The following is a 22,777-nucleotide window of genomic DNA, read 5'->3' on the forward strand; positions in this document are numbered from 1 at the left end:
GATACATTCCTCCTTTAGTATTAGTCGATTTTTGAGGTTTCTCGTTCTTATCTGTTGTATCCCAGGCCTGTGCATTTTCTGCCAACAGATCAAAATAGTCCCAGGCTTCCTCTGGTTCCTTATTCATAAATTCACCATTACACATCATTTCCACAAATTGTCTCATATTGGAGGTCAAACCATCATAAAAGAAACTGATGATTCTCCAAATTTCGTATCCATGATGTGGGCAAGCAAGGAGAAGGTCCTTAAATCTTTTCCAACACTGAAAAAATGTTTCTCCATCTTTTTGTGCAAAGTTCATGATATTTCTTCTAAGTGTGTTTGTTTTATGTGTTGGGAAGAATTTCTTTAAAAATTCTCTTGTCATTTCTTGCCAGGTAGCTATGGTCCTAGGCCTTAAGGAGTGTAACCATGACTTAGCTTTTTCCTTTAAAGAAAAAGGAAATAACTTAAGCTTAACTACCTCTTCAGTGACATCATTGAAATGAAGTGTTGAACATACTTCATCAAATTCTTTCAGATGCAAATAGGGACTTTCAGAATCAAGTCCGTGAAACTTTGGAAGTAATTGGATTATTCCTGGTTTCATGTCAAAAGCTCCCGCAGCAGTAGGAATAACCATACAGGATGGGGTACTGGTCCTAGCGGGTTGTAGATAATCACGAAGCGTTCTAATAGGTAAGTCATCCTGAAATTCATTATCTCCCTGATTACTACCATTATCTTCCATTTGATTATTTGAATTTTGAATAATTAAATTTTTATCTTTTGATTCAACTCGAAATAATCTATTCGTTTTATCTCTTTGCCACAATCGCATATACTAAGTTTTTTTTTATTATTATTTTTTATTTTATTTTATTATTATTATTATTTTTTTTTTTTTTACACAAACACCCTAATACAGCAAAACAAAAGTTTAATTAAAACATGCATCACCCAACAATTTCTAAGGTTTTCCTAAAAATTCTAGACAGCTCCTAACTGAGTTGAAGAGTACACTTAAGCCTCCAATCCGGTCTAATAACCTAGTCGACCAGGTAAGCTCCCAGGTAAGTGGAGGGGTCACGATGCGTATAGCAAAGGTCCCACTTAAAACCCACTTTCCTCGAATAGAAACTGTCTCCCTTTAATCACTTAAAGGGACAAAGCTTGCCTAGACATCGACCGGGGTCATAGAGCGAAATTGGTGCAACTTTCAGTGGTCTTCGTCCTATTGAGCTCGATTATCCTTAGGGGCCAACGTCTAGTTGATTTTAATTAGGCTTAGGATATTTATGCACTTGGATGATTTTTGGGCTAAGGACGAGTAATGAAATCCCGACCTTATCTTGTTAATGGGTTCAGCCCTTAGATTATTTTATGCAAATGCTTTATACTATATGCAACAATCAAGAAGATTTTTATCATTTTATGTCATGACATTAAATTGCATTTGAATAGTTGATCAAGCAAACTAGCTAAATTTTTTTTCTTTTTATTTATTTATTATTTTTATTATTTTATTATTTTAATTAATAATAATTTTTTTAATTTTTTAAAACAAGAGTAAAATTCTAATCTAGGAAAAATAGGACTAGTATGAGCAAAACAGGAAAATTAATTTAAATACTCACAGCCGGAGTTCGTTCACTCCGGAAATCCAAAAATGTGATCTTGATCTTCCTCGTTACTGGTCCTGCTTTGTGTCGCCCTTGAATCTGAAAAGATTTGAAATAGCTGTGTTAAAAATAAAGAAAAATTGAAGAACTAGAAATAAAGAGTTGAAATTTGCAGCCTTGTTCTCGTTCGCACGTTGCAAATCCCCGGCAACGGCGCCAAAAACTTGCTACGCTTTTAATCTTGCTCTTTTAAAAAGGGAAATTAAACGTAGGATACCCCAAGTATAGGGTGTAGCAAAGTAATATTCTCGGTGAGACCGAGATCGAATCCACAGGGATTTGACAGTGAACAAAAACTAAAGGCTAAATAATATTCGGATTGACAAAATATAACTAAGGCATCAGGATTCAGCCTAACATTTCATCATGCTTTTCCTAAAATCATCAATTATCTCAGTTAAATAGATTTAGTTTTATGGGCAGCGTTACAGTAATTCTATTTTAAACTACAGGGATTTCTAAGCATTTGTTATACCCGGGGGAAATAACAAATCAAAGAAAATATATAAGTTTGAAATAATTTTTATAAATTTCCTGCACCATAAATTAAATCAAAAATATTAAAATCCCATTGATGATTAAATGAAATACATGAAGAAAATACTAGGCTTTTCCCTAACCTTAGCTAGAGAAGATTTAGCTACTCATATGAAATGGAAACATTTTATAAAAGGGATTAGCATAAAATAAATAAAATAAACATAAACCCCTTTTTTTATCTTTCTTCTCTCAAGGAAACAGAGCACTCTGTTTTCCTTGAATCTTCTCTTCTTCTTCTCCCGTCCGTGGCCTCTTCTCCTCTCTCGCTCGGCTGGGAAAGAAGTTGGCTTCCTTGGTTCCGTGACCTCCCCTCGCTTCCTCCTCTTCCTCCTCCGGATGGTTCTCTCCTTCCTCGCCGGCTGATTTCTCCTCTCCCGTCGGCTGTGTAGGAATGAACCCGTGCGGCTGCCTCCTCTCGGACCCCTCTCTCGTTGGCTGCTTCCCCTTCTTTTATAGACACCTTCAGCATGTTGAAGAGAAGACAGAAGGACGCTAGAGGATTGCGGATGGCTTCAATTGCTTGAGATGTGGGATGAATGAAATCTGGATGTCATGAATTGCTTGAAACTCTTCGGCTGCAGGGATGCGAACGGATGGGCTCAAACGCTGCTGGGAGTGGATGAGACTCGGATTAGAGGAAGTCGAATCGCTTGGGATGCTCTTCTTCATGGCTGGGACGGTTCTCTGTTGCTTGGAAGCCAAAAGAACTTGGGGAGTTGTTTCACGGATGCAAGAAAGAGCCGGTTTGGCTTTTGGATTTCCCTCGCTGCCGTTGGGAATTTTGAAACACAGTCAAAACCGTTGGGGAAGAAGGAATAGGGAGCTTCGGAAGATATTGATGTTGGGAAGAATGGAATGTGGCTGAAACGCATGGAGGTTTGGAATTGGATGTTGAATACGGCTTGACTGTTCTTGAAACAGGGGAGACGGAAGCCATGGATGCGATGTGGCTTGAATTGAAGAGCTGAGTGCTGGGTTTGAGAAGCAATTGGATTGCTTTGGGACTTTCGAGACGGCACAGGGACACTTGAAAATGTTGGGAAATCACTTGCTTTAGCTCATTGATGTGGATACATGGAAATTTTATGTTAGAAACTGTTGAGTCGCCTCATCATGGTCACTGGGGAATTCGTTGAGCTTGAACTACCAGGCATTGTGCTAAAATCCAGCATTTTTGGGTCTTTTGAATTACATGCACTCAGACACAGATAAAACATTAATTAATTAATTTTTATTAATAAAGATTAGCTATAATACTAATTAAGATAATATGAAAATTTCACTTTTGTACTCTCATCACCCAACATCAATATCTTCTGAAGCTCCCTATTCCTTCTTCCCCAACGGTTTTGACTGTGTTTCAAAATTCCCAACGGCAGCGAGGGAAATCCAAAAGCCAAACCGGCTCTTTCTTGCATCCGTGAAACAACTCCCCAAGTTCTTTTGGCTTCCAAGCAACAGAGAACCGTCCCAGCCATGAAGAAGAGCATCCCAAGCGATTCGACTTCATCTAATCCGAGTCTCATCCACTCCCAGCAGCGTTTCAGCCCATCCGTTCGCATCCCTGCAGCCGAAGAGTTTCAAGCAATTCATGACATCCAGATTTCATTCATCCCACATCTCAAGCAATTGAAGCCATCCGCAATCCTCCAGCGTCCTTCTGTCTTCTCTTCAACATGCTGAAGGTGTCTATAAAAGAAGGGGAAGCAGCCAACGAGAGAGGGGTCCGAGAGAAGGCAGTCGCATGGGTTCATTCCTACACAGCCGACGGGAGAGGAGAAATCAGCCGGCGAGGAAGGAGAGAACCATCCGGAGGAGGAAGAGGAGGAAGCGAGGGGAGGTCACGGAACCAAGGAAGCCAACTTCTTTCCCAGCCGAGCGAGAGAGGAGAAGAGGCCACGGACGGGAGAAGAAGAAGAGAAGATTCAAGGAAAACAGAGTGCTCTGTTTCCTTGAGAGAAGAAAGATAAAAAAAGGGGTTTATGTTTATTTTATTTATTTTATGCTAATCCCTTTTATAAAATGTTTCCATTTCATATGAGTAGCTAAATCTTCTCTAGCTAAGGCTAGGGAAAAGCCTAGTATTTTCATCATGTATTTCATTTAATCATCAATGGGATTTTAATGTTTTTGATTTAATTTATGGTGCAGGAAATTTATAAAAATTATTTCAAACTTATATATTTTCTTTGATTTGTTATTTCCCCCGGGTATAACAAATGCTTAGAAATCCCTGTAGTTTAAAATAGAATTACTGTAACGCTGCCCATAAAACTAAATCTATTTAACTGAGATAATTGATGATTTTAGGAAAAGCATGATGAAATGCTAGGCTGAATCCTGATGCCTTAGTTATATTTTGTCAATCCGAATATTATTTAGCCTTTAGTTTTTGTTCACTGTCAAATTCCTGTGGATTCGATCTCGGTCTCACCGAGAATATTACTTTGCTACACCCTATACTTGGGGTATCCTACGTTTAATTTCCCTTTTTAAAAGAGCAAGATTAAAAGCGTAGCAAGTTTTTGGCGCCGTTGCCGGGGATTTGCAACGTGCGAACGAGAACAAGGCTGCAAATTTCAACTCTTTATTTCTAGTTCTTAAATTTTTCTTTATTTTTAACACAGCTATTTCAAATCTTTTCAGATTCAAGGGCGACACAAAGCAGGACCAGTAACGAGGAAGATCAAGATCACATTTTTGGATTCCCGGAGTGAACGAACTCCGGCTGTGAGTATTTAAATTAATTTTCCTGTTTTGCTCATACTAGTCCTATTTTTCCTAGATTAGAATTTTACTCTTGTTTTAAAAAATTAAAAAAATTATTATTAATTAAAATAATAAAATAATAAAAATAATAAATAAATAAAAAGAAAAAAAATTTAGCTAGTTTGCTTGATCAACTATTCAAATGCAATTTAATGTCATGACATAAAATGATAAAAATCTTCTTGATTGTTGCATATAGTATAAAGCATTTGCATAAAATAATCTAAGGGCTGAACCCATTAACAAGATAAGGTCGGAATTTCATTACTCGTCCTTAGCCCAAAAATCATCCAAGTGCATAAATATCCTAAGCCTAATTAAAATCAACTAGACGTTGGCCCCTAAGGATAATCGAGCTCAATAGGACGAAGACCACTGAAAGTTGCACCAATTTCGCTCTATGACCCCGGTCGATGTCTAGGCAAGCTTTGTCCCTTTAAGTGATTAAAGGGAGACAGTTTCTGTTCGAGGAAAGTGGGTTTTAAGTGGAACCTTTGCTATACGCATCGTGACCCCTCCACTTACCTGGGAGCTTACCTGGTCGACTAGGTTATTAGACCGGATTGGAGGCTTAAGTGTACTCTTCAACCCAGTTAGGAGCTATCTAGAATTTTTAGGAAAACCTTAGAAATTGTTGGGTGATGCATGTTTTAATTAAACTTTTGTTTTGCTGTATTAGGGTGTTTGTGTAAAAAAAAAAAATTAATAATAATAATAAAATAAAATAAAAAATAATAAAAAAAAAACTTAGTATATGCGGTTGTGGCAAAGAGATAAAACGAATAGATTATTTCGAGTTGAATCAAAAGATAAAAATTTAATTATTCAAAATTCAAATAATCAAATGGAAGATAATGGTAGTAATCAGGGAGATAATGAATTTCAGGATGACTTACCTATTAGAACGCTTCGTGATTATCTACAACCCGCTAGGACCAGTACCCCATCCTGTATGGTTATTCCTACTGCTGCGGGAGCTTTTGACATGAAACCAGGAATAATCCAATTACTTCCAAAGTTTCACGGACTTGATTCTGAAAGTCCCTATTTGCATCTGAAAGAATTTGATGAAGTATGTTCAACACTTCATTTCAATGATGTCACTGAAGAGGTAGTTAAGCTTAAGTTATTTCCTTTTTCTTTAAAGGAAAAAGCTAAGTCATGGTTACACTCCTTAAGGCCTAGGACCATAGCTACCTGGCAAGAAATGACAAGAGAATTTTTAAAGAAATTCTACCCAACACATAAAACAAACACACTTAGAAGAAATATCATGAACTTTGCACAAAAAGATGGAGAAACATTTTTTCAGTGTTGGGAAAGATTTAAGGACCTTCTCCTTGCTTGCCCACATCATGGATACGAAATTTGGAGAATCATCAGTTTCTTTTATGATGGTTTGACCTCCAATATGAGACAATTTGTGGAAATGATGTGTAATGGTGAATTTATGAATAAGGAACCAGAGGAAGCCTGGGACTATTTTGATCTGTTGGCAGAAAATGCACAGGCCTGGGATACAACAGATAAGAACGAGAAACCTCAAAAATCGACTAATACTAAAGGAGGAATGTATCATGTTAAAGAAGAAAATGATGTAAATTTAAAGATTGCTAATCTAACTAGGAAGGTTGAAGCCATTGAATTAAGCAGAGCCAATACAGGAAAGACACCTACTATAGATGAAAGTATTTGTGAAATCTGTGAGAGTAATGCACACTTAACCAAGGATTGTCCTACAATCCCCGCCTTCCAAGAAGTGTTGCATGATCAAGCGAATTTCACAAATGCTTATAAGAGACCATTTCCTGAAACATATAATCCTAGTTGGCGAAACCATCCTAATTTTAGTTGGAGACATGGACCCACTGCCAATGAATCTCAAGGGAATTCCATACCCTATGTGCCACCCCATAAGAGATCTCTTGAGGATACTTTGCAGGCATTCATGCAAGGGCAGACCCAGATAAATCAGAATACCATGCAGTCACCTCAAGAACTTAAAAATTTTGTAGGTAGAATTGAGGCTCAACTCAATGTTAGGGAAAAAGGGACATTTCCAGCCCAACCTCAATCTAACCCAAAGGGTCAACATGAGGTCCATGAAGCAAGTTCATCCCAACCTAAATTTGAACAAGTTAAGTCTGTTACAACCCTTCGGAGTGGAAAAATAATTAACAAAGAAATTCCAACAAAAGATGACAAACCTAAAAAATCTATTGAAAAGAATGATGAAGATGATAATGAACAAAATGATCCAATACTGCATCACAAGATAGTTGCTCCATTTCCTCAGCGCTTGCTTGCAGCTAAAAAGGGAATACCTGATCAAGAAATTCTGGAAATCTTTAAACAAGTAAAGATTAACATTCCTCTATTAGATGCCATTAAGCAGATCCCATCTTATGCCAAATTTTTAAAAGATCTGTGTACTATAAAGCGAAAACTTTACGTACAAAAGAAAGCTTTTCTAACTGAACAGGTGAGTGCTATTCTCAAACACAACACCCCACCTAAATATAAAGATCCTGGTTGTCCTACCATATCTTGCATCATAGGAAACTTCAGGATACAACGAGCCCTTCTGGATTTAGGTGCTAGTGTTAACTTACTGCCCTATTCAGTTTATGAACAGTTAGGACTTGGTGAATTAAAACCCACCAAGGTTACTCTCCAACTTGCCGATCGATCTATAAAGATACCAAGAGGAATAGTCGAGGATGTACTTGTCCAAGTTGATAAATTCTATTTTTCAGTCGACTTCATAGTATTAGATACTTAGCCTGTCATGAACTGTACCACTCCAATACCTGTCATTCTAGGCCGCCCATTTCTAGCTACTTCCAATGCTTTAATCAACTGTCGAAATGGAATAATGAAAATGTCATTCGGGAATATGACTATAGATTTTAATATATTTAACATTTGTAAACAACCCGATAATGACAATGAAAATGATGAAATTCATGGAGTTAATCTGATCGACTCCATTGTAGAAGATGTTCTTGTCCCATCTCTTTCTTCTGATCCTTTAGAAACATGCCTAACTCATTTCGGAAATACAGATATCAATCAAAACTTTAGAGAAATCAGTGCTATATTAGATTCAGCTCCTTTGTTGGATACAGATAGGTGGAAATCTCGTTTTGAAGAATTGCCTACACGCAACAATAGTCCTCTACCATCTAGTGTTCAAGCACCTAAACTTGAGCTAAAGCCTTTGCCATCTGAGCTCAAGTACGCATACCTTGGTCAAGAAGAGACCTTTCCTGTGATCATATCATCCCAACTCGAACAAAATCAGGAATTAAAATTATTAGAAATTCTCAAAGAGCATAAGGGAGCATTAGGGTGGACAATTGCTGATATCAAGGGAATTAGTCCCTCAATTTGCACTCATAGAATCCACTTAGAAGCTGATGCCAAACCTTCTCGTCAACCTCAACGTCGATTAAACCCAAACATGAAGGATGTGGTTAGAGCAGAAGTTCTGAAACTTCTGGATGCGGGTATGATCTACCCAATTTCAGATAGTAAATGGGTAAGTCCAACCCAAGTGGTCCCGAAAAAATCTGGTGTTACTGTAGTCAAAAATGCCAACAATGAATTAGTTCCAACTAGGGTCCCCACTAGTTGGCGTGTATGCATTGACTATAGGAAACTTAATTCTGTCACTAGGAAGGATCATTTTCCTCTACCTTTTATTGATCAAATTTTAGAAAGGTTAGCGGGTCATAAATATTATTGCTTCCTAGATGGCTATTCAGGTTACAACCAAATTGCAATTGATCCTGAAGATCAGGAAAAGACCACTTTTACATGTCCTTTTGGCACATTTGCTTACAAGAGAATGCCTTTTGGATTATGTAATGCTCCTGCAACCTTCCAAAGATGCATGCTCAGTATTTTCTCTGACATGGTTGAGCGTTTTTTGGAAGTCTTCATGGATGATTTCTCTGTTTTTGGCTCCTCTTTTGAAAACTGTATAGACCATTTAAGGCTAGTCTTAATTCGGTGTGAGGAGAAGAATCTAATCTTAAACTGGGAAAAGTGCCATTTCATGGTAACTAGGGGAATTGTTCTCGGGCATGTCATTTCATCTGAAGGAATTGAAGTAGACAAGGCTAAAATTGATTTAATTGCTAACTTACCCAACCCAAAAACTATCAAAGATATACGCTCATTTTTGGGTCATGCAGGATTTTATAGGAGATTCATTAAAGATTTTAGCTCAATATCTAAACCCTTATGTAATCTCCTTCAAAAGGAAACCCAATTTGTGTGGTCTGAAGAATGTCAAAGAGCTTTTGATAAACTTAAAAGCTTGCTGACCTCTGCTCCCATCATGCAACCACCTGACTGGTCGCTTCCTTTTGAAATTATGTGTGATGCTAGTGAATATGCAGTTGGGGTAGTTCTAGGGCAAAGAAAAGAAAGAAAGCCTTATGTTATTTACTATGCAAGTAAGACTTTAAATAGTGCACAAATGAATTACACCACTACGGAAAAAGAACTACTCGCCGTAGTATTTGCACTAGAAAAATTTAGGTCTTACTTGATTGGATCCAAAATCATTATCTACACTGACCATGCTGCCCTTAAGTACCTTCTTTCAAAAAAGGATGCTAAGGCGCGTTTGCTTAGGTGGATCCTTCTGCTCCAAGAATTTTTTCTAGAAATAAGAGATAAAAAGGGGGTAGAGAATGTAGTAGCTGATCACTTGTCCCGTCTCACTCTTCCAGATTCCTTAGACAATTCACCCATAAAAGACACTTTCCCTGACGAGCAACTGTTTGAGATCACGTCGTCACCTTGGTTTGCAGACATTGCAAATTTTCTAGTCACAGGTGAACTACCAAGTCATTGGAATAAACAAGACAAAAGAAAATTTTTGACTGAAATAAAAAATTTTTTCTGGGATGATCCTTATCTTTTCAAATACTGCCCAGATCAAATTATTAGGAGATGTGTACCTAATGACGAATTTATTAGTGTTATTTCCTTTTGTCATTCTGAAGCTTGCGGTGGTTATTTTTCTGCTAAGAAAACAGCTGCAAAAATTTTACAGTGCGGTTTCTATTGGCCCACCTTGTTTAAAGATTTCCATAACTTTTGCAAAGCTTGCGAGCGTTGTCAAAAGTTAGGTGGGATAACTCGTAGGAATATGATGCCCCTCAACCCAATTTTAATTATCGAAATATTTGATTGTTGGGGAATAGATTTTATGGGCCCATTTCCTCCTTCATTCGGAAATTTGTACATCTTAGTAGCTGTAGATTATGTCTCCAAATGGATTGAAGCAATTTCTTGCAAACATAATGACCACAAAACTGTTTTAAAATTTTTAAAAGAAAACATTCTTTCTAGATTTGGAACGCCTCGAGCCATCATCAGTGATGGGGGTTCACACTTCTGTAATAAGCCTTTTGAGGCTTTAATGCGAAAATATGGGATCACCCATAAAGTCGCCACCCCTTATCATCCACAGACAAGTGGACAAGTTGAAGTATCAAATCGATCAATTAAGAATATTCTGGAAAAAACGGTTAACCCAAATCGCAAAGATTGGTCTTTGCGTTTAACTGATGCACTTTGGGCTTATCGTACTGCTTTTAAAACTCCGATTGGTATGTCTCCGTACCGTCTTATTTTTGGTAAACCGTGTCATTTGCCTGTGAAATTGGAGCATAGGGCATACTGGGCTATTAAGAGATTTAATTTTGATATGGATAAAGCTAGTTCACTACGCAAACTTCAACTTAATGAACTAGAGGAAATCAGGAATGAAGCATATGAGAATGCTCGAATTTATAAGCATAAAATGAAAGTCTTTCATGATAGAAATATTATAAGAAAAATATTTGAGCCTTCCCAGAAAGTTCTATTGTATAATTCAAGACTTCATTTATTTCCAGGAAAATTGAGATCTAGGTGGACTGGTCCATTTATAGTTAAAACTGTTTATCCGTATGGAACCGTTGAGATAGAGAATCCAAACACCGGTAATATTTTTAAAGTAAATGGCCAACGTTTGAAGTTATTTTTGGACAACTTTACCCCAGAAGTTGAATCGACCAATCTGGGAGATCCTGTTTATCAGGATTGATCTCTATATCTGCTAGAGATCCTCTGTTTGTACATAATTTTTCTTTCTTTCATATGACAATTGGTGAGCAACAACAATGTGCAGTCATTCTATCAGGTAAATTCTAACCTTCAGCCTTATTATCCTTCATACAATCATATTTAATGCATTCATGTTGAAACATTGGGGACAATGTTCAATTTAAGTTGGGGGGAGAGATTACTATATTTTTTTTATATATCATACCAATTGTCATATATTTCAAAAAAAAAAAAATCTCTATTTAAAAAATATATATATTTATAAATAAAAAAATAATACAAAAATAATAATAATAGTAATAATAATAACAAAAATATATTTTGTTGCATTTAATTACCACTTTAATTTTCTAAGCAAATAAACATGTGCAGCTATTAAGGCAAGGAGCGCATTATGATTTATCAGAGACCTATTACTAGATCTCCACATTGGTATTCAATGACAATAGGAAGGCCTCAGGAGTTCACTTGTTTTACCTACTTGTTTGTTGATCTTATTCGCAAGAGAAGTACGAGTGTCCTTATCTTAAAGTTCATGATTTGGTTTTCACATAAAGATAAAGTTTGAAATTCCCGGCTAGATCACCTGGGTGCCTTATGTTCTGACCTTGGTTGACCTATAGTCACAATACAGTCACGTTACATATGTATATATATAAAAAAAAAAAAGAGAGAGAAATAATATAGTTTGTCTTCACTGAGTAACCGGGCCTCTTGCCTACAAAGCAGCGAGTGTTCGCGTAAAAAGGTGAAAATGACTGAAATAAGTGACTAGTCTGGCCTCGTGGCGTAGTCTGGTTCGAGTAATTAAGTCCGAGGGGTGTTTCACCTAATGCCTTGAGCCAACTGGATCAAGAGTCATTGACCCAAAGCTCGTTACATGGACCTTACTAGAGCCTAATGGAGTTGGACTGTTGTAGTCACTATGTGAAAAAAAAATATATATATATAAAAATAAAAAAATAACAAATAAAAAATAAATTAAACATGAGTGAGTTAGTTAAACTTAAACCAAGTGACATGTGGATGACTGGTTTGACTCCATTGTTTTAGAACTCTGTGTACCTGGGATGTCTAGTTGGGATTGATAGCTTCATTTTTATATGCGAACCGTTCTGGATAAATAACATGTGGTATTCGGAAAATTTAGTGGATCGGGAGCTAACAAATGGTAGTTAACACTTGTGAATTTGAGCAGTGCACCTAGAACTCAAAGGGTACCAAATTGTGGTGGAGGTATAGGTATTCTGAGACGTCACATTTACATTTGCCTTAAGGGTTGCTATGTTTTAAAGTATTTTCTAACTTAAAAATGATGTTTGTGGGTAACATCACTGCAAACCCTCACGAGACAACACTCGTCCACTAGGATAACCTAGGGGTTTAACGGCTTGTTGCACATGCTAAGTGCAATCGTCATGCTCTACGAAAGTGAGTATTTATTTTAATTCATGCATATTAATAAACAATACTTTTGCACTCTCATTTTATCATTTTTACACTAAATTGCTAGAGACTAGCAATAAGCTAGTTGGGGGTGTGATGAGAGTACAAAAGTGAAATTTTCATATTATCTTAATTAGTATTATAGCTAATCTTTATTAATAAAATTAATTAATTAATGTTTTATCTGTGTCTGAGTGCATGTAATTCAAAAGACCCAAAAATGCTGGATTTTAGCACAATGCCTGGTAGTTCAAGCTCAACGAATTCCCCAGTGACCGTGATGAGGCGACTCAACAGTTTCTAACATAAAATTTCCATGTATCCACATCAATGAGCTAAAGCAAGTGATTTCCCAACATTTTCAAGTGTCCCTGTGCCGTCTCGAAAGTCCCAAAGCAATCCAATTGCTTCTCAAACCCAGCACTCAGCTCTTCAATTCAAGCCACATCGCATCCATGGCTTCCGTCTCCCCTGTTTCAAGAACAGTCAAGCCGTATTCAACATCCAATTCCAAACCTCCATGCGTTTCAGCCACATTCCATTCTTCCCAACATCAATATCTTCCGAAGCTCCCCATTCTTTCTTCTCCAACGGTTTTGACTGTGTTTCAAAATTCCCAACGGCAGCGAGGGAAATCCAAAAGCCAAACCGGCTCTTTCTTGCATCCGTGAAACAACTCCCCAAGTTCTTTTGGCTTCCAAGCAACAGAGAACCGTCCCAGCCATGAAGAAGAGCATCCCAAGCGATTCGACTTCATCTAATCCGAGTCTCATCCACTCCCAGCAGCGTTTCAGCCCATCCGTTCGCATCCCTGCAGCCGAAGAGTTTCAAGCAATTCATGACATCCAGATTTCATTCATCCCACATCTCAAGCAATTGAAGCCATCCGCAATCCTCCAGCGTCCTTCTGTCTTCTCTTCAACATGCTGAAGGTGTTTATAAAAGAAGGGGAAGCAGCCAACGAGAGAGGGGTCCGAGAGAAGGCAGCCGCACGGGTTCATTCCTACACAGCCGACGGGAGAGGAGAAATCAGCCGGCGAGGAAGGAGAGAACCATCCGGAGGAGGAAGAGGAGGAAGCGAGGGGAGGTCACGGAACCAAGGAAGCCAACTTCTTTCCCAGCCGAGCGAGAGAGGAGAAGAGGCCACGGACGGGAGAAGAAGAAGAGAAGATTCAAGGAAAACAGAGTGCTCTGTTTCCTTGAGAGAAGAAAGATAAAAAAAGGGGTTTATGTTTATTTTATTTATTTTATGCTAATCCCTTTTATAAAATGTTTCCATTTCATATGAGTAGCTAAATCTTCTCTAGCTAAGGCTAGGGAAAAGCCTAGTATTTTCTTCATGTATTTCATTTAATCATCAATCCCTCTTTGAGAGGTTAATTCCATGGCCCATCGGAAGATAGCCTTTCTTGGAATTAATCATACTGAACCTCTTCAGTATAGTATCAATGTATGTGGATTGGAATAATCCAAGCAATCTTCTAGATCTATCTCTATAGATCTTCATCCCTAAGTGTTAGATGTATGCCCTAGAAGCCAATCTGGCTGACACATTGTTAATTCTAGGGACATAATTTTGTAGTTGACTATTTATTATTGAATAAATGAAAGGCATCTTTTTCATTCATATTGTTATTGTGTCTATGAATCGTCCAAGGAATTAATAAGATGATGATGCATATTCTCAAGAGTTGAGAATTTGAGCCATGTATCATTAGTGATTAATTTCTAAACGCTCCTGAACGATGGATCATCACGAGGACGGTGATCGATCCGATGAGATCAGTGCACACATTACTTTCCCTATGGATGGACGAGACTCGAGTCCACGGTGTGGAGACACTGAAGTAATAGTGCAGGTGCTTGTTAGAGAACAAGGGTACTGAGCGTGACCAAGACAAGAAGTCACTTGGATGTCTATCCACTCGTCAGTGACTTGCTTGATGTTGCGGTAGTGTGAATGGTCCTTTAACCAGCGATGCTTCGGCTACTCACAGTGAGGTTATTGTAGTTTAACTGCACATATACATGGTCTCTAGCCATATGGGTCCATGCAGTGTAGATTGGCTGCAGTAGGTTCACTGTAGGAGTAGGGTATGCATCTATAAGGAATCTATCGACCTTGATAGATAAGGAGAGATCCTATGTGATTTATAATATTGAGTTCGTTACTTGGGTTCAAGTTTGTCTGTTTTCAAACGTTTGACATAAGCCGGACACCCCCAAATCCTAAGGTGAGAGAGCATCGGCTTACGTCCAGTCCACATCTCATGTAGTGTTTTATTTACAGACTTACTTGGAACCTTATTTAGAATGTAGCAGGCTGACTCAAGTGCATATCCCCAAAAGGATATGGGCAGACTCGCAAACCCCATCATGGATCGAACCATGTCTAACAGAGTTCGATTTCTCCTTTCTGATACACCGTTATATTATGGTGTACCAGGAGGAGTCCATTGGAAGAGAATCTCATTCTCTCCTAGATATGTCAAAAACTCACTGGAGAGGTATTCACCTCCTCGATCTGATCGAAGAGTTTTAATACTCTTTCCAGTTTGTTTTTCTACTTCATTACGATACAATTTGAACATTTCAAATGCTTCAGATTTATGTCTCATTAAATAGACATAACTATACCTAGAAAGATCATCTGTAAATGTAATGAAATATAAATACCCACCTCTAGCATCTGTGCTCATTGGCCCACATACATCAAAATGTACAAGGGTCAATAAATCACTGGCTCGTTCACCTTTTCCGGTAAAAGGTGATTTGGTCATCTTACCAAGAAGACATGACTCACAGGTTGTCAATGATTCACAATCATTAACATCGAGGATTCCCTCTTTACTTAACCTGTTCATCCTGTTCTTGTTAATATGACCTAGCCTATGATGCCAAAGGTAGACATCCGTGACATTATCTATTCTAGGACGCTTACTTGACGTGTACATTACATTAACAAATTGTGATAACAAGTAGATGTCATTGCTCAATCGTCCATTCATTACAGTAACACCATTTATAATGATATCATAAGAACATTTTTTTATTGAAATTTCATAACCGTTCATGGCCAAAAGGCCTACGGAAATTATATTCAATAAGAATGTAGGACAATAGTGACAATCACTCAAGACAACTACATGAGAATTGAAAACAAGTTTGAGATTTCCTAAAGCTAGAACTGGAACAGATCTTCCATCTCCAACATTCAGGAATCTCTTGCTGTTTTCAAATCTCTCATTGACCTGAAGTCCTTGCAACGAATTGCATATATTAAACGGACTTCCAGTATCTAATACCCAGGTCGAATTATCACATATAGAGAAATTACAAGGTGTTATCATATAAATACCTTGATCAGCAACTGATTGCCCTTTTCTCTTGCTTGGCCTGTTCGGGTCAAGTGAGGTAAGGTACTGAGGACAATTTCTCTTCCAATGCCCCTGCTTCTTACAATAGAAGCATTCTGCCGACTTTGGTCATCCTTAATCCTTTTGGTCTGACTATGCTGAGTTTTCAACCTTCTATACCAATTATTGAAGTTGGGACCAGTCAACTTGTCATCATCCAATAATGAGCGAAGTGACAAACTTGTAGCCATTTCTACATAAAAGAAAATTTGGCTATTAGTATATGAATTGACTAAACACAGTAGACTTGGACTTTAGTCTAAAGATACTCTCGCTATTTTATACAAATTGGTAGCCTCTACCTCCAATTCGAAAAATTACTCCTAATTCTTTAGTGGGCATTAGAACCCAATAGATCGCATATAGGCCCGAGTGTGGCTCGGCTAACCCATATGCACCTATTGGTAGGTTCTAAACCAGTTGCTTCACCAAGCAACTTCTAGTGATAATTTTGTCCTAGGTTCTTCGGCAGGCATGTGGCGCCTCCACCAAATACCCTAGTCAGATCCAACCATTAAATGATAGGGTTAAGTATAATCAACTAATAGACGACCAAGCCCGAGTGTGGCTCGGCTCACCTGACCGCCTATTGAAGGTACACTTAACTCAACATATATTGAATGACAATTTCAATGCTTGATAAGTACCAGGCATGTCGCGCCTCCAATAATTATCAAAATATTGGACCCATTATCACCCAACCTAATGGGAGGCTATGACCTAGTTATCCCTATAACCATTTCATTTTAAGGACCTAATAATTTTAGAGGATTTATTAATTAGGATAGATAAGAAGATCCGGTTAGTCTAATTTCTCCCACTGACTTCACCAAATCAGATTAGACTCAAACCGGTTAAGGAGGCACCTAAATCAGTCAAACTGATTTTCCTTATAGGCATGGGCTAACTCGAATCATTAAGTGATCCAATCAAAATATGATTGACCATGTCGGCCAGGTAAGTGAGATCGGTGGAAGGGATATGCCATTAACTCGACAAAGACGAATCAGTGCAAGTAGCTCCCAATTAAAAACCACTGGTCAAAACTGCCAAACTTACCTTAGACACCGACTGGTTAATCAATTTCGATTTAATTACTCAAATGATTCGGGCTACACCTCTGAGCCTAAATCAAGTTCCATCTTGGTCTAATCAAAGACATGGACTTGATCCATCTACAACTATTGTAAATTGACCTAGAATTTCCTTGACCTAATCTAATTACTACTTAGTTAGATTTGATCAATTAATTCTATTTGTCCATGTATGATTCTAACCTTAGGTCTAACCCAATCCTAGAAACTTGATTCAAGCTAACCCATATGCCCAAATAATTATGCAATGTCAATTAATTAACTTACAATTCTATTTCATAACACTTAATTCTCAATTAAGTTTAGACTTATGAAAGTTTTGATCATTGCATATTTCTTTTTAATTACATATTAATTACAATCTTCTAGTTCTTAAAACATATTTTCAGATCTGAGTTTTTGTAATTAATCACATGTAATCAGATTTAATTCATGTTTAAGTCATTATATTTAATGTTCATGCATCACATATACATAACAACATGAATTAATACAAACAACATACATCTTATGTATTTGTTTTTTCACTTTTATTTTCAGATCTGATTTGTTCATTAAAATCAGAGATCATATGAATCACAAATTTTATTTAGATCTAATCTAAATAATATTATGATTTCAGATTTATTTATGTTACAAATCTTAACACAAACATGCATCATATGCATTCAAAATTTCAGATCTAGTTAATCATGCATAATCAGCAATTAAATCAATCATAAAAAAAATACTTTAGATCTAATCTAAGCATGCTCATGATTTCAGATTTAATTGCAAAAATTAAAACATAAAAGTTTAAACATGAACCTGGCTCTGATACCACTGAAAGTGAATCCTAGGTTCTTCGGTGTTAAGCATGCTGATTTTTTTTTTTTTTGAAAACCATGGCTGAACCTGATCGGGTTGCCTACGTTCCCTTCATAAGGGGGATCAAGCCATACATAGTTCTTTTTAAGTTTCAAAAATGCAGCGGAAAAATAAATCAAACAATTTAATTCATACATGCTTACAAGATCAAATCTAGAAATCAGCACATTAAGAACACATAGGATTATGCCGGAATCGTTTAAACAATTATGCTAAAACTTTTATGCATGATTAACTATCAGATCTGAAACTTAAAAACTCTATTCCAATTAATCTCCGAATATCCATTGAATGGATTCTGGAGATATCTCCGTGAGGAGCTCCAAAAGAGGGTAAAACCTCGGAAAATCAGACCTAGATCTTGACACCATAATAAAAGATTAATGTAGGATTAATACCTTTTATGATGGATGAAACTTGTGGATCTGATCCTCGACTTCACAGCCACACACATGAATGGCCTCTACGAGAAGTCCACGCGAAGTTCCTGAAGAGATCCAATCCTGCGGAAGTGCTAGCTTGCGCAGAATTTCTTGAGGTTGAAATTTGATCTTCCCAACGCTGTCAACTTTTGATCCGCCTTCTTGGAAGAACTTGGAGGAAAGGTTTAAAGGGATTGAAGAGGACTTAGATCTGATCTAAAGACTCTTATCAGGGACCCCTAAAACTAATGGTGCGATGGACTTAGAGGAGGAAGAATTCAGCTAGATTGAATGCAGAATTTTTTTTTCATGCATGAACTAGGTTCCTCTCTTTTCTTTTCCCTTTTTTCTTCTTCTTTTTCTCTCTTTTTTCCTTGAATTCGACCACCAGCTGATGGAGGTCCTTTTAATGTTGCTATCTCCTCTAACTTCATGCCAACCATCCCATATTTGTGGAGGATTTTGTGGGATTTTGAATTTTGAATTCAAAATTCAAGTTCATGTAACATTACATGATGAAGCTTGATCTAATCTAAACCATTCATCATGTTGCCACTTCCCTCTTTCAATTTCGAAATTCCCATGCCCCCAATCAGATTAGAGGGTCATGTGCCATTAGAAGTGATTAAATCTAAATCAGATTAGATTTGTGGTGATTTTGTGGTGATTAAATTCGAAATTCAACCTTAATTAGAAGTGAGATAAAGATAAGGATGACATATGCCATGAAGAGAGAGAATTTGATCTTATCCAATTCTTTTCATAAATTTATCTCTCCATTTCGACCCATCTAATGATGAAAGAGGTCTCTAATATTGCCAAGTGTCCCATGGCACCATTAAATAAATTAAATTAATTTTTAATCATATTAAAAATTAATTTATGGCGCCATGCATAGATATGTGACAAGTGGTCTGCTTGAGCCCCTCCTTCTTGTGTTGCCCTAATCCTCATCTAATGAGGATTGGGTGGCCTTAATTTGGTTTAGCCCTAATCCAATTAGGGTTTAACCAAGGATGAACCAATTTGGATCCAATCTAGGTAAGTCCTAATCCAATTAGAACTTAAATCAATTTTGACTCAATTGAACTCTTCAATCCTAATCCAATTAGGAGTCTTATTGATTCATTATATTAATAATTAATTGTGACTTAAGAAACCCTAATCCAAATTAGGACATATTTAATTTTAGTCCTAATCCAATTAGGACTCTTATTTGAATTCGAAGTCCTAATCCAATTAGGTCTTCTAGGAATCCTATTCCAAGTAGGAATCCAATTTTAATTCAAAACTCCTAATCTAATTAGGATTGTAGGAATTCTATTTCAAGTAGGAATCCCAGTCCTACTCCAACTAGGATTTCCTGTCCTAATCCAATTAGGACTCTAGGAATCCTACTCAAAGTAGGATTTGTGTTTAAGTCCAATTAATTAATTTCCTTTGTTCCTTCTTCAACTGAATATCAATCGAATTGATTACTAGTGATTCCTAATCACGATTCAACCATCGGATCGGTCAATACTTCTAGTGTGTGTGACCCCATAGGTTCTACTCTGACTGGTAGTGAGATATATTATGATCTCTATCACAATATCATTGAAAACTCCTTTCAATGGATTGGAACGATTCCAACTCTACTCTTTAGGGTTTATCGATCATCGAGATAATCCCTGTGAGTCCCACCATCCACTAGTGACACCTAGCAGCATGTAGTGGCTACCCAGTAAAATAGAATGATGAACCTCTAGGTGCAGTTATCGTGGGATACAGTCCTACTTTGGATCAATACAGGACGGAGGTCATGGATAACTCGTCAAACCCCTTCGTCTGTCATATGTCAAGATTTATTCGACTCGAGTTCGATAGTGGAAAACTCTTTCTCCACTTTATATTACTGCCCTGGCCAAGGTCTTAGAACTCAGTCTAACAAATCACATAGGATCACTCCTCTTCTATCAAGGTCGATAGATTCCATGTAAGTGCATACCCTACTCCTACAGTGAACATACTGCAGCCAATCTATACTACAAGGACCCATATGACTAGAGACCATGTATACGTGTAGTCAAACTACAATAACCTCACTGTGAGTAGCTGAAGCACCGCAGGTCAAAGGAACAGTCATACTACTGCAACATCAAGCAAGTCACTGACGAGTGGATAGACATCCAAGTGACTTCTTGTCTTGGTCACGCTCAGTACCCTTGTTCTCTAACAAGCACCTGCACTATCACTTCAGTGTCCCTACACTGTGTACTCAAGTCTCGTCCATCCAGAAGGAAAGTGATCTGTGCACTGATCGGATCGATCACCGTCCTCGTGATGATCCATTGATCAGGAGCATTTAGAAATTAATCACCAATGATACATGGCTCAAATTCTCAACTCTTGAGAATATGCATCATTATCTTATTAATTTCTTGGACGATTCATAGACACATAAATAATATGAATAAAAAGATGCCTTTTATTTATTCAACAATAAATAGTCAAGTACAAAATTATGTCTCTGAAATTAACAATGTGTCAGCCAGATTGGCTTCTAGTACATACATCTAACAATCTTCCACTTGCACTAAAGCCAATTGGTCATATATCTTAGGCCCATCTTCTCAAGGTGGGCTTCAGTCTTCTGCTGACTCAGCTGCTTAGTGAACGGGTCTGCCACGTTATCCGTGGAGTCTACTCTCTGCACCTCTACATATTTCTTCTCAACATAGTCGCGTATGAGATGGAAGCGCCACTCTATGTGCTTGGACTTCTGATGAGACCTTGGTTCCTTAGCAAGGGCTATGGCGCCATTATTATCGCAGTAGAGTGTTATGGCATCTGATGTCATCACGTCCAACTCTGCAATGAATTTCTTGAACCAAAAGCCTTCCTTAGCAGCTTCAGAGGCGGCGATGTATTCAGCTTCCATAGTAGAATCAGCAATGATCGGTTGTTTAGAACTCTTCCAATTTACCGTACCACCATTGCACAAGAACACATATCCAGATGTTGACTTCCTGTCATCGACATCAGTCATGAAGTCTGAATCTGTGTACCCTTCTACCTTTAACTCTGATGATCCTCCAAAAACCAAGAATAAATCTTTAGTTCTTCTCAAGTACTTAAGAATATTCTTCACAGTTGTCCAGTGTTCTTCACCTGGATTCGACTGATATCTGCTTGTGACACTCACAGCAAGGGCTATATCAGGTCGTGTACATAGCATGGCATACATGAGGCTCCCTATTGCCGATGCATAGGGTATCTTGCTCATGCGTTGAATCTCTTCAGATGTGTTGGGGCACATCTTCTTGGAGAGATGAATTCCATGCCTTAGGGGTAAGAGACCCCTCTTGGAGTTTTCCATGCTGAACCTCTTCAGCACCTCCTCTATGTACATCTTCTGTGAAAGGCCAAGCATCCTTTTAGATCTATCTCTATAGACCTTTATTCCCAAAATATAGGATGCTTCCCCAAGGTCTTTCATGGAGAATTCTTTTGACAACCAGACCTTGACCGAGGTTAGCATGGGAATATCATTCTCTATCAGTAGAATGTCGTCCACGTATAGTACGAGAAATACGATAGCGCTCCCACTAACCTTTTTGTAAACACACGGTTCCTCTTCGTTTTTGATGAAATCAAACGTTTTGATTGCGTCATCGAAACGAGTGTTCCAACTCCGAGATGCTTGCTTTAGTCCATAGATGGACCTTTGCAGCTTGCAGACCTTGTGATCTCCATCACTGGAAGTGAAACCCAAAGGCTGTTCCATATAGATATCTTCATCAAGATATCCATTCAGGAAAGCAGTTTTCACATCCATCTGCCAGATTTCATAATCATGAAATGCTGCAATGGCAAGCAATGTTCGGATGGATTTTAGCATGGCTACAGGTGAAAAGGTCTCCTGATAGTCAATGCCTTCGCGCTGACTATACCCTTTCGCCACAAGCCTTGCCTTATAGGTCTCTACCTCTCCATCCGAACCTATTTTTCTTTTGTAGATCCATTTGCATCCAATAGGTACAATACCTTCTGGTGGGTCTACTAAGGTCCAGACTTGGTTGGAATGCATGGAGTCTAACTCTGACTTCATGGCTTCCAGCCATTTCTCGGAATCGATATCAGATATCGCCTCGTCGTAGGTTTTGGAATCTTGTGTATGATCCCTATCTCCCACTAGGAACATTTTCTCGGTATCCTCTTCTAGTATACCTAAGTATCTATCGGGAGGATGGGAGACCCTACTAGATCTACGAGGTGGTCGAGGGACATCGTGTGCTGGCTCTGTATGAATGGGTTTGATAGGATCCATGACTCGTTGCTTTTCAGAGACTTTCTCTTCAAGCTCAATTTTCCTTCCACTGCCTCTATCAAGGATAAACTGGTTTTCCAAGAAGATGGCATGACGGCTCACAAACACATTGTGATCCTCTGAG

The 22,777-nt window shown here is 37.9% G+C and overlaps 2 non-coding genes across 2 annotated transcripts; one reads left to right on the forward strand and one right to left on the reverse strand.

Moving 5' to 3' along the window:
- Positions 1 to 215: 215 nt before the first annotated feature.
- Positions 216 to 322, forward strand: LOC149750994 (small nucleolar RNA R71). The gene has a single exon (XR_016398934.1). It is a non-coding gene; the product is annotated as a small nucleolar RNA R71 (small nucleolar RNA).
- Positions 323 to 6,228: 5,906 nt separating this feature from the next.
- LOC120104290 (small nucleolar RNA R71) lies at positions 6,229 to 6,335 on the reverse strand. The gene has a single exon (XR_005506754.2). It is a non-coding gene; the product is annotated as a small nucleolar RNA R71 (small nucleolar RNA).
- Between the last annotated feature and the right edge of the window lie 16,442 nt (positions 6,336 to 22,777).

The sequence above is a fragment of the Phoenix dactylifera genome, chromosome 17 (assembly GCF_051530095.1).
Source record: "Phoenix dactylifera cultivar Ajwa chromosome 17, Ajwa_hap1_PhDact_Kaust_v1.1, whole genome shotgun sequence".
Lineage (NCBI taxonomy): Eukaryota > Viridiplantae > Streptophyta > Magnoliopsida > Arecales > Arecaceae > Phoenix > Phoenix dactylifera.